This window comes from Megascapheus bottae, chromosome 1 (genome assembly GCF_031878675.1).
Source record: "Megascapheus bottae isolate mThoBot1 chromosome 1, mThoBot2.hap1, whole genome shotgun sequence".
Lineage (NCBI taxonomy): Eukaryota > Metazoa > Chordata > Mammalia > Rodentia > Geomyidae > Megascapheus > Megascapheus bottae.
In genome coordinates this window covers 10,534,667-10,547,796 of record NC_143509.1, presented here as the reverse complement: position 1 = coordinate 10,547,796, position 13,130 = coordinate 10,534,667, and the positions used below count along the sequence as shown (strand labels likewise).

The 13,130-nt window shown below is 41.4% G+C and overlaps 1 pseudogene; it reads left to right on the top strand.

Moving 5' to 3' along the window:
- Positions 1–346: 346 nt before the first annotated feature.
- On the top strand, positions 347–13,127 carry LOC150068370 (olfactory receptor 7E178-like; annotated as a pseudogene).
- The last annotated feature ends 3 nt before the right edge of the window (positions 13,128–13,130 follow it).

Sequence of the window (13,130 nt, the reverse complement as noted above, 5' to 3'; positions counted from 1 at the left end):
CATCTATGCATAGACTAGAACAGTTTTGTTTATCAAAGGACATGCTTCAAAACTATTCTTTTAGGCCTTTGTTCCTCACCCACCATCCATATTAGTGGGTCTTTAGAGATGATTTGCTCGGAACAAGTTTGGCAATTTGTGAGCTCTGTGAATTGTGCATCCACAATCATAGAAGAGCCTATCACCAGCAAGTCCCCTGACATCTCCCTAAATATCTCCAATGCAATATTCGCCACAGTTGGAAATTCTCCTGTGTTGCCCTATTCATGGTCCACTGTGAGGACTGAGCCTGAGGTTTTCATACACTTCAGGCATGGGACAATCTTTTCATCTGTAATTCATGGACATGACTCAACAGAGAGGCAATGCAACCAAGTATGTACTGAATGTACCACACTATTCATACAAGTGTGTTTTCTGCAAGCTTCCTCATGATTTAGAGTTTTTCCTTCTTCTCTCAATATACAGTGAAATGTCTTAACTAAAGGGCAAACAACTGCAAGTAGTGCTTCTGCATAATGTAGACAAGCCAGAAACTTGGAATTCTGTTAGAGGAGATGAAGGAATAGCAGTAGTGAAGAATGCAACTTATTACATTGTTCCGCTGCAGCTCAGAGGAATCTTACATAAAATTTCTTATTGTTTTCTTATAGGCTTCCTTGTTATCTAATAGAATATGACTGAAAAAACGATTCGTATGGAAGTGGTGGTAGACGGTTTCATTAAAAAAAAAACAGCGTGGATATAACTTTCTTTTTTTATGTGGAAAATACTTTTTATTTTATTTTTTTAATTTTATTCTCAGCTTTTTTCTGTGTTTATTTTTTTTAATTTTTTTATTGTAATTAATAAAAGGGTTACATGATATTTGCCAGATAGAAGGTGCATTAGTTCACATACATTGATACCCTTTCACATGTCTTGGTACCCATTTCCCTCCCCCGCACACCCCCCTCCGTCTTAGTTTTCCCCCCTTCACTATCAAATTTCAAATATCCAGATACAAATGAATTCAATATATCAGATAACAAAGTGAGATACTATACCAATATGAGATAACCAAGGGATAGCAAAGGAGATGAGAGACAACATAGTACATTAAGGACAAAAATTATTCATTATATGGCTTTTGTTTCAATATCCTGGAGGTCCTTTCAATTAGCTTCACATTATATGGCCTGTACCCTAGTAGTGCTTAACCTCAAGGGTTGAGAGACTATCATAATTTTTTGCCAGTCCTGGGCTCTCAGACCACAAAGGCATCAAATTGGAACTGAACACACATCTCCACCAACGAAAACCCTGTAACTCATGGAGACTGAACAACACATTGTTGAATCACCAGTGGGTCATCGAAGAGATCAGAACAGAAATCCAACAGTTTATGAAATTTAACAGTAAGGAGCACACAAACTACCAACTCCTTTGGGACACAGCAAAGGCAGTACTCAGAGGAAAATTTATAGCGCTGAGTGCCTACAACAACAAGTTGGAAAAATCGCAAACCAACAAGTTAATGTCCCACATTAAGCTCCTGGAAAAAGAGCAACAAACCAACCCTAATCCCAGTAGAAGAAAGCAAATAATTAAAATCAAAGCAGAATTAAATGATTTGGAATCCAAAAAAACTATAGAAAGAATCAACAAAACAAGGAGTTGGTTCTTTGAAAGAATTAACAAAATTGACAAGCCCTTAGCAAATTTTTTTTTATTGTAATTAGTAAAAGGGTTACATGATATTTGCCAGATAGAAGGTGCATTAATTCACAGAAGGAAGATGGCACCGAGACAATAGGGACTCTGCCTAGCTTTCTCTGACAAAAAGAGAGAACCAGGGAGTCCCACGAGCCAACTATCTAAAGAAATCCACAACAACAAACTCAAAAAGCAATGGAGAAGGACTCAAACCGGAAACGAAATCCAGATAAAGCTCACATCCAACTTTCTCAAAGGATTCGGAACGCGAGGACCCCTCCCCCACCTCTCGCCCAAAGCCATTGAAAGCTGCGCTGGACCAAGCCGCGAAGAGCGACTTGAGCAGGCAGCGGCTCCACGCGGGGAAAGCGGGGGCGGGCACCGGCTCTAATCCATGAAAAGCGGCGGCAGTGGAGGGCACCAGGCTGGGAGCCCAACATCTGCAGAAACCAGCACAGAACCTGGCCAGCGAACGGTGGAAGCAGCGGAACCCAGACGCGGAACCAGAACAGCAAGCAGCGAAACCCAGACGCAAAACACAGGCGGAGGCGGAGACCCGAGGGGAGTGAAAGACTCCCCACCACCGTGGAGCACCCGCAGATGGACGCAGAGGCGTGAGTAATACAGCGCATCCCCAAATACATCGGGAAAGCGGAGCGGGTGCCAAGCAATAGAACTTAACTCAGACCCCAACACCCCGCCCGAGAAAGATTGGCGGGAGCAGGGGGGAAAGGAATTTAGAATCCTGTCCCTCCCCTCAACAGCCCCTCACTCACACCATTGACTGGAGATTGACAGGCGGGCTACCCATAAGACCCAGCACCCCACCAAGGGAGGCGGGGCTGCCCCAACTCCCACCCGCCCAACGGGCTCAACCCCCAGCTCTCTGACTGGAGACTGACAAGCAGGCGGACCCTACGACTCAGCTCCCCACCAGGGGAGGCGGAGCTGTCCCAGCTCCCACCCGCCCACCAGGCTCCTCACCCAGGCCACTGGATCTAGAGAGTAGAGGGCTTTGGGACCCCGCCTTACAACAGTGGGTAGGCGGTGCGGGTAAATGGGAGTCAGCATCTGCCCCCCCTCAATTCTCGAGTGGGGCATCCGCCAGCTGGGAATCCTGAGCAAGACACCACCGAGGGCTCCCCCCACAGTCACAGACTCTGACAAAGCAGTGGAAACACAGCAGGGATCTGAAGGGCCGACCAGCAGCCAAGGTCCCCTTCTGAGAACCAAAAAGCGCGGCCCCGCCCTTGGAGCCCATGTCCCCAGCTGGGTCCCGCCCCTGGGAACAGAGGGGCCTCCTGCTGGTCCTGCTGAGAGCTCCTGAAACTCTCAATCCCCAGACCCTTGGCTTGGGGTCCCCCCTGGAAGCAGCACAGGAAAACGTCCGCCAACCACGCTCAGACAGTAGATCGCAGATCCATCCCATGTTCCACTGTGAGGCCACTGGTTGGGCTAAGAGCTAGTCGCGCAGCAACTCATAAGTTTTATTCTAATACTTTCCAAACTTTGTACTCAAATACGCTACCTACTTACCCCCTGACCTCTCTCATTCTATTTTTCTATCTCTGGACCTCTGCTCCTCTTTCAAACCTTATACTGCAAGGATCTACACTTGATGGCTGTTGAGCAACACTGTATATCTAGGTGTTTAATCATTCTCTAGGCTCAGAGGGACTTAAAGACAATAGAGATTGGATTGAGAGGCTTATTGTTTTGGATATAAATCGCTTATCAGTGAATAATTAGACTAGTCAGTAACTGCACAAAAAGAAAGAGTGATAACACTAATCAAAACTTGTGAACATCTAGAGTCTGCCAGCTACAGAGGTCTAGGTTGGTTATATCTGAAAAACTATAATCGTGTTTAGTATTAATCTTGCTCCCATTTTCAAATGGGCAGAACAAGAAACTCAAGAAAAATGTCAAATCAAGAAACAACACCTCCCACCTCCCCCACCCAATGTAAACAGCCAATGGAACAGTCACTGGCAAACCTAGAGGAGAGTCTTCCAAGTGCTGTACAAATGCAATTGATAAACATCATTAATGAAAAATGTGAAAATATAAAGAAAGAGATAAGGGAGGAAGCCATAGCTGAACAAGAGGAAACCATAAACAAGGTGATAAGTAAAAAAGAAGAAGCCATAAAGGAGGCCATAATAAAGGCTGTTCAAAGAAAGATGGAAGAATTCATACAATCCACAAATAAAAAGGTGACCAAACTCCAGCAAATGTTCACAGAAAATAAAGCTACTCAGCTAACCACTCAAATGGAAATCAAGGAGCTAAAGAAATCCATACATGATCTACAAGAAGAGATACAAGGCATCAAAAATGAGCAATTAGTAGCAAGGGAGATGAAAAATAAAGTAGATAGCTTTGATAGCAGGTTAGACAATGCAGAGGAGAGAATTTCCGAGGCTGAAGATAATTTAGTTATTATAGAGAAAGAACAGAAAATGAGTCAATCCAAATCTAGGAAAAATGAGAGAGCTCTTCAGGAGGTCCAAGATACAAATAGGAAGCCTAATTTAAGGCTAATTGGTATTGAGGAGGGTCTGGAGAAAGAGGTCACTGGTATTGGAAATATACTTCAGGGAATCATCTCAGAGAATTTCCCAAATATCCAGAAGGGCAGACCCATCCAGATACAAGAAGCTTTTAGAACCCCAAACAGACCTGACCAGAAAAGAACATCTCACCGCCACACTGTAATCCGAACTGGATCAGTAGAAACCAAAAAAAGGATCCTAAAGGCAGCCAGGGAAAAGGGATAAATAACTTATAAAGGAAAACCAATCAGAATAACCCCAGATTATTCAGCAGAGACCATGCAAGCAAGAAGTGACTGGAAGCATATGTGTCATGCCCTTAAGTCAAATAACTACCAACCAAGAATACTGTACCCAGCTAAGCTCTCATTCATAACTGAGGGAACAATAAAAACATTCCATTCCAGGGAAAAGCTGCAACAATATGTCGCAACAAAACCAACACTACAGAGAATTCTGAAAGATGTTCTATACATAGAAAACCAAAATAAATGCAATATAGGGAAAGAAATGGCACCTAAGCAGCATATCACCTAAGGACCACAAGAACTGTCAAGACACAGGCCCAAATAAAAGCTTTTAAAAATGGTAGGAACTAATAAATATCTCTCAATCCTAACTCTCAATATCAATGGACTTAACTCTCCAATTAAAGGGCATAGGCTGTCTAGTTGGAACAAAAATCAAGAGCCATCGTTCTGCTGTCTTCAAGAGACACATCGTACCCAAAAAACAATCATCTTTTGAAAGTGAGAGGTTGGAATAAACTCTATCAAGCTAACGGCCCCCATAAACAGGCTGGAGTTGCCATCCCCATATCAGATAAAATAGACTTCAAACCAAAATTAGTAAGAAAAGACAAAGAAGGTTACTACATACTACTAAAGGATCTTTCCTCCAGGAAGACATAACGATCCTAAATATTTACACACCCAATCCTGGGGCTCCAAACTTCATCAAGCAAACTTTACTCACACTGAAACCATACATAGATCGAAATACAGTGATTGTCGGTGAATTTAACACACCACTTTCACCTATGGACAGATCAACAAGGCAAAAACTCAACAGAGAACCCTTAGAACTGAACAAGTATATAGAACAACTAGATCTAACCGACATCTACAGAATATTCCACCCAGCAACAACACAATATACGTTTTTGTCAGCAGCACATGGAACATTTTCCAAAATAGATCACATGTTAGGCCATAAAACAAACCTGGACAGATTCAGAAACACAGAAATTATTCCATGCACACTCTCAGACCACAAAGGCATCAAACTGGAACTGAACACACATCTCCACCAACGAAAACCCTGTAACACATGGAGACTGAACAACACATTGTTGAATCACCAATGGGTCATCGAAGAGATCAGAACAGAAATCCAACAGTTTATGAAATTTAACAGTAAGGAGCACACAAACTACCAACTCCTTTGGGACACAGCAAAGGCAGTACTCAGAGGAAAATTTATAGCGCTGAGTGCCTACAACAACAAGTTGGAAAAATTGCAATCCAACAAGTTAATGTCTCACCTTAAGCTCCTGGAAAAAGAGCAACAAACCAACCCTAATCCCAGTAGAAGAAAGCAAATAATTAAAATCAAAGCAGAATTAAATGATTTGGAATCCAAAAAAACTATAGAAAGAATCAACAAAACAAGGAGTTGGTTCTTTGAAAGAATTAACAAAATTGACAAGCCCTTAGCAAATGTTACCAAAAAAAGAAGAGAGCATATCGAAATAAACAAAATCACAGATGAAAATGGTAATATCACGACGGAAATTACCAAGATCCAGAATAACTTTCTATTTGTCTATTGTCACCGAATATTTAATATTGGAAAGTGATTTGTGAAAGACCTTGTTAGGCCCCAAGTGAGAACTTGTTTCTCTGACTTCGATGAAGAGAATAGCAGATTCTTTTTAGGGGATTATTGACTGATCATAAAACAAAGCTGCCAGGGTTAAAGCTAGAAACCAGTATAGGAAGTGCAATAATAAGAAGATGATTGAAAAGGAAGAAATCCAATCACTAAATATCAACCAACATTGCATAAATCTCAGGAATCCCGTGCTACACTGTCAGCAAATTCCTCAGTTCCTGCAATTACTTCAAGAAGAAGCAGATATCATATCGGAGATCTTGATTTATTTATATGTAGGGAACTGAGGAGTTCATGTTTTTTTTAAGTGTACTTCAGTCCCAGTCCTGGTGTCTCATATTTGCAATCCTAGCTGCTTAACAGGCTGAGCTCTATGGGTAGAGGTTCAAAGCCAACACAGGCAGGAAAACCTGTGAGTTCTCATCTCTAATTAATGACCAGGAAACTAAAAGTGGAGTTTCTTACTCAAGTGGTTGAGCTTTCCTTTGGGCAGGAAAACCTCAAGGCCTGTACCCACGCCCAGGTCAAAATCCTAGGATCCATACATACATACATACATACATACATACATACATACATACATACATACATACATACATACAGAGAGAGAGAGAGAGAGAGAGAGAGAGAGAGAGAGAGAGAGAGAGAGAGAGAGAGATATTAGGAAACAAAGCAAGGATGCAGAAATCTAGGAGCTTGCAAACACATTGGAAGAAAATGAATTTCAGAGATTAAAAAAACCTGCTGTGAATTATGCTGTACTGAAGAATAATCTGTATTTTCTCTGATCAGAAAACACTGCCTATAATGTTCTAGCATTGTTGAGTATCTACAATGAATACATAAATTGGAATATATGAGACATAAAACAATCTAGGATTATTGAGTTTGTCACAACTGAAAAGTGTGGAACAGAATGTCGATATCAACTATGCATATTTGAGTTCAAAATCATTGTGGAATTCTGACTTCTTCATTTTGTATTGTTCTCTCTTTATATCAAAGGACTACAATTAATGCAGAGCAGTGCCATCTAACACACATCTCAGAATTTAACCTCCTGGGACTCTCAGATGACCCTGAGATACAACCTTAGCTCTGTGGGCTCTTTCTGTCCATGTACCTGATCACTGTGCTTGGAAATCTGCTCATCATCCTGGCTGTCACCTCTGACTCCCACCTCCACACACCTATGCACTTCTTCCTCTCCATCCTCTCCTTAGCTGACATTGGATTCACTTCCATCACAGTCCCCAAGATGCTGGTGGACATCCAGACTCACAGCACAGCCATCTCCTATGTGGGCTGCCATATCCAGGTGTCTGTTTTTCTCACTTTTGGTTGTATGGATGTTTTGCTTCTTAGTGTGATGGACTATGACCGCTTTGTGGCCATCTGTCATCCCCTGAATTACCCTCTCATCATGAACCCTCGTCTCTGTGTCTTCTTGATTCTGCTATCATTTGTGACCAGCTTCTTGGATGGATAGCTGCAAGTGTGGATGGCATTACAGATGACCAATTTCAAGGAAGTAGAAATTCCGAGTTTCTTCTGTGACCCTTCTCAAGTCCTGGAACTTTCCTGTAAGCACACACTCATTAATAGTTTACTTAAATACATTATTGCTACCATTTTTGGTTTCCTTCCTATCTTAGGGATCCTTTTCTCTTACTACAAGATTATTTCTTCAGTGCTGAGAATGTCCTCTTCAAGTGGGAAATACAAAACCTTCGCCACATGTGACTCTCACATGTCCGTGGTCTGCTCATTCTTTGGGACCACAGTGGGGATCTACTTTGAGTCAGCTCTGTCACATTCTCCCAGGGACAGTGCTGTGTCCTCAGCAATGTACACAGTGGTCACTCCTCTCCTGAACCCTTTCATTTATAGCCTGAGGAACAATGACCTCAAAAGTTACCTGAGCAGGTTGTACAAACCACGAGCTGACAACAGCAGGTAGGAAGTTTATTGGTTATGTAGTTTTTGCAGAAGCAACAAACTTGAGTATATAATCTGATAAATTCTACCTGTTTGTATACCTGATTATTCTAGTTTCATTACTACAATCCATTCTAGAAAGGTCCTGGCTATATCAGGATAGATTCCTAAAGGGGGAATGTATGTTTTCAATGTTTAAATTGTTACTTTGTAAAAAATGATGAATGTCTGCAGATGGTGGGCCCAGCAAAGAATTTAGCAAGGATTGAGTGGCAAGTTTTTAATACATATAATTTACCTCAAAAAATTGGACAGAAACAGAGCTTTATGTTTTTTAACCAGTCTTTGAAATCATAACTTTCTAATTGGTAGCCAGATACCCTGCCTCCTGCCCTTTTGTTTTGCACTATTTTAGACTTATAACTTAGTCCCCTAATTGTTTCCTATGATGCATTTTGTTATTTTAAAGGTGATATATAGATGGGCTACCATTATCTAATTCAAGTAAAGAGCGCATTTAATTCTGGACATTCATTCCATAATATCTTTCAAAGAAAATTGAAAATCTTGTTTCCTGGTGAAATTACATGAGGATAGACAAACCTAATCCACTGGCACCTACATTTGGTTCTAGGCTGCTTGATGGTCTGGGTACGTGAACTCTGTGATATGGAGGTCTTGTAATGCTTGAGTGATTTGAAGGAAGCAGTGAAAGAGCAATCCAATACCTAATCTACAGGGACGTGAGTGGTTCCTTGGACAGTTGAGTTTTCATCTCAAATTCACTTGAAAAAAAACAAGAGTAAGGGACATCGACTTGGTCCAAGTATCAGCAGCCCCGCACCTGGAGATTGAAGAAACCCCTGTATTATTGATAGTTGCATGCTCACAATTCACATACATGCACAGAAACTATTTGTATAGGTTACTAGTTATGAATATAGAGAGGTAGTACTTTTCTAATACTTATATGTGTGCTATTCTAAGTTTACATATAGGCACAATTACAATTCCATGGATTGACATAAAAAGGAATGATAACTCCAGTGTGGTTTCCTGTCCAATACCAGGGTTTCAATTCAGGATCTCCTGTTTATATTCTGCTTGCTCATTTGAACTATATCTCCAGCCTGCCTTTTTGCTGAATAGTTAAAATGGGTTTTCAAACATTGTTTTCCTAGCCAGACTGACTTAATGACATTCACAGGACAGATAGAAAATCTTGAAGCTAGAAGAGGAAAATGCAAGTGACACAAGAAGCTAGTAAAAGTACACCTATATCATTGACAAATATTCAAAAGAAATGGTTTAGCTTGGCTCTGATATTAAGCTTCCCCAAATCCTGGACTTGTGATAAGCCATGCATAAGGAAGCGAATTATGATTTTATCAGATCCAAACCACTGCTTTGTATGCATTGGGCTGATACGTTACATTAGGCCACAGGAGGTTATGTAGGCTGATCTCTAAAGGCAAACTACTGGGCTTTTCCTGACAGGCTTATTTCCATACCACAGGAGGATGACATATCGTGGGAAGGTAGATTTTGTAAGAATATAAATGTAAAGAAGTCTGAACTTTACTTATTTAGTGTTTTTAGGGTCATGGAGTTTGAACTTAGCCTGGGTTCTTTCCCTGAGCTCTGTAGCTCAAGTCTAACACCCTACCCTTGATGCAAGCCCCCTTCCATTTTCTAGTTAATTTGAGATAAGAGTCTTAGGACCTTTTGTGCCCCAGCTCGCTTTTTAACTTGTTCCTCAGATCTCAGCCTACCTGGTAGCTAGCATAAGAGTGTGAACTTTGTTTGAGTGCTTCTCCAGTATATCCTTAGTTGATAGTTTTACTGTTGTTGACAGAAAGCATCTTTCTATCTATTCCCTACGTTCATGAGAAAAATTATTTCACTCCAACCATGTACATTTCACCTTCATAGACCAACTATTAAAAATTTATAATACTGGCTTTTCTCTTCCAGTAAATTATAGCTACACATAGCATTAACTGAGGGTAAAACATCACTACGTACAACTCCGGTTTGGAAACAAATACTACTTAACGGTATTTCAAGTTTTCTAGTATTTCACTGGCACTTAGGTCAGTTTTACACTGCAGACCAACCAGAAAAACTACATGAATGAGTGTTGGGTCTTCAGTACCAACGAACTGAGTAACTAAATCTTTACAGTAGAAAATTAGTTGTTGCTGAGATTTCCTTGCTTAAGGAAGGTGCTGTACCACTGAGTCAATACTCTCATTTCCTCACTTTTTGGAGGGGGTATGCATTTTGAGGAGCTTACTTCATTAGGGAAAACAGGACCCTGCACTTCTCCAGCAGCCTTATTGTAACCATGAACTTCAAATTGCCATTTCTTGAGGAGCTAGGATTGCTAACTGTTGGGGACCAACTGTGGGGTCAGTGACCGACTATGGGGTCAGTGACCATGACTGTGGGGTCAGTGACCTTGGACCCACACAAATGTGAACATAAGGAAGTACCTCTTATGATTTTGGGCTGTGTCAATAGCTTCTCATTTAACCTGTTTGGGACTTGATAAGTTCTCATTTAACCTGTTTGGGACAAACAGACAGAGAGAAAGAGAAAGACAAAGTGATTGTGTGTGTGTGTGTGTGTGTGTGTGTGTGTGTGTGTGTGTATTATGGCCTAACCAGATATTCCCTGTGATATGAATTGCCCAGAATATATTGTAAGAATTCAATTCTGCATTGGTAGATAAAAACTATTTTTTAGATTTGGACAGCCTTATACACTTTGTTTAGCACCAGGACCAGAGTCCAAAAAATAAATTCACACATAAATAGTGACACCAATATAAAAACATTAAAAATATTTGGTGAATAAAAGAGTTTAAATCATTTAAAGTATATCCCTGGGACAGATGATTGGTGGAAAGGCAGGGGACACAGGCTGTGGCCCTCAGTGTGAGCTTCCGCCTGTGAGTTGGCAGAGACACACTGGAGCCAGGCAGTTCACCACCAGGCTGCTGGAGAAAACAACACTTCCTGTCCATGAAAGCACTGGGAGGAGGACAGAGGGAAAAGGAGGAACACACAGAGGAGCCCTTCCACAGCCATGTAAAGTGACCACCTCTGTCCTCACCACACCATTTTCACCAAGAGGGTTCAACCTAGCAGGGGGTGTTCTCTAGACACAGCCCCTCATCCCACTCAGCTCATCATACCACCAGCTCTGGAGCCAGCAGCACAGACCCCGCTGAACCTAGCTTCTCCTTCCTGTCCCCTCTTGCTGGACAGTGGGTGGGTGGTTGTGTGAGCCGTTCCCAGCTCCCTTACTTCATTCTGCAGAACATCCAACACAGACCCAGAAAAAGATCCAGAGAGGCTGCGTAAACCAGCTCAGAAGGAAATTACTCCCCCTATTCAGCCCACTTTCTACCTGACCAGAAGCAACCTTCTGCAGGTAGGCTCAACTCAAACAAAGGCAGCACTAACTTATCCTGATTCAGTTCTGGTCCAGTTTCCAGTGGATTCAGGTTCAATGTGGGTTCATTTTGTACACAGAACATAAAATACTAGTGGTGCCAACCTGTTTCAGTTAACACGAGGGACACTTCACCAATCTCTTTCAACCAGGGCCAACTAGTTTCAGTAGGTCCAGCAGTGGGGCAACGTCTCACCAAAAACTCAGTTCAGATTTACAGCCATGTCCAGCTCACCCACAGGCCTAGACAAGGACCATACACACTGGCAGAGTTCAACCTCCATAACAGACAAAAAATATTCCCGATCTTCAGAGTTAAAGTTATTCATATTCTCTTCCAATGGTTTTGTTCTTGATGAATAATGACCTTGAGTGCACATGACTACATCTACTCATCCAGATCATGACAAGGGAATATTGACTCCAAACCTCCCCAACGACTAAGGGTGGATGAAAGCTCCAGGCTCAACTCTAGGGTTCCTGTGAAGGTAGCCAGTGTCCAGCTTCCAGGGTCATACACCACAGGAACATGATACACAGCTTTGAGCCCATCAGAGCTGCTGTCGTTCAAAATGAATGTGGATGTAGACTAGGCCTATTAGCTACTGTAAGGAGTCTTGAAGTTATAACACAAACCCCCAAAGTACCCAGTCTCTCAGAATATATGCTTGCGCTTGAAGAAGAACAAATTAGAAATGTTCCACAGAAGAATGTTTTAGACTCTTCCTGTATCCCAGAAGAAACTCAAAGGTCAAATGAATTTTATTCAACTCTTCTCTTCTCTGTCATTGCTCCTTCCAGGAAAATTATTTTTTTCATATATTTTTATTGTAATTAATAGAAGGGTTGCATTGCATGCACCAGAAAGAAGGTACATTACTTCACAAACATTGATACCCTTTCTCATGTCTTGGTTCTCATTTCCCTCCCACCACCCTACCCCTCATCTTGTTTTCCTCCCTTCCCTATCCGACCCCAAATAACCAAATATGCATATATAAAATATATCAGAAAACCAGGTGAAATCCTGTAAGAATATGAGATAACCAAGGACAGCAAAAATGATGGAAGATAACATAGTAAATGAAGGAGAACAATCACTCATTATATGGATTTTGTCTCTATATCCTGGAGGTCTTTCATTTAGTGTCATTCTATATAGCCTTATGTATCTAGGTTTTGTTCTATTGTAGAGCTCTGCTGGGAGAGCCCAAGTATTCTACTGATTATGATAAATGAGGGAAACCATTGAGCCTAGGTGCTTTTGAGTCTGGCTTACTTCACTTAATATAATTTTTTTCTAAGTCTTTCCATTTCTTCCAGGAAATTCTTAAGAGTCTAAAATACTATTGTAATTTTGGTCTGTGCATATTCTATTTACACCAATTGCATTGAGAGCCTCACAGGCACATCTGCAGAAAAACCATTTATTCTCCTGAACGGAGTCTTTGCATCTGTGTATAAATACTCAGTCTCAAGAATCCTAAGGCTCTTAACTACTGTGCAATGAAGGAACAAGCTGGGGAATTAATTAGCCAATTACTCTTCACATTTTCCACATGGAAGAAGAAGCAGAGAGCTGCCTAATTC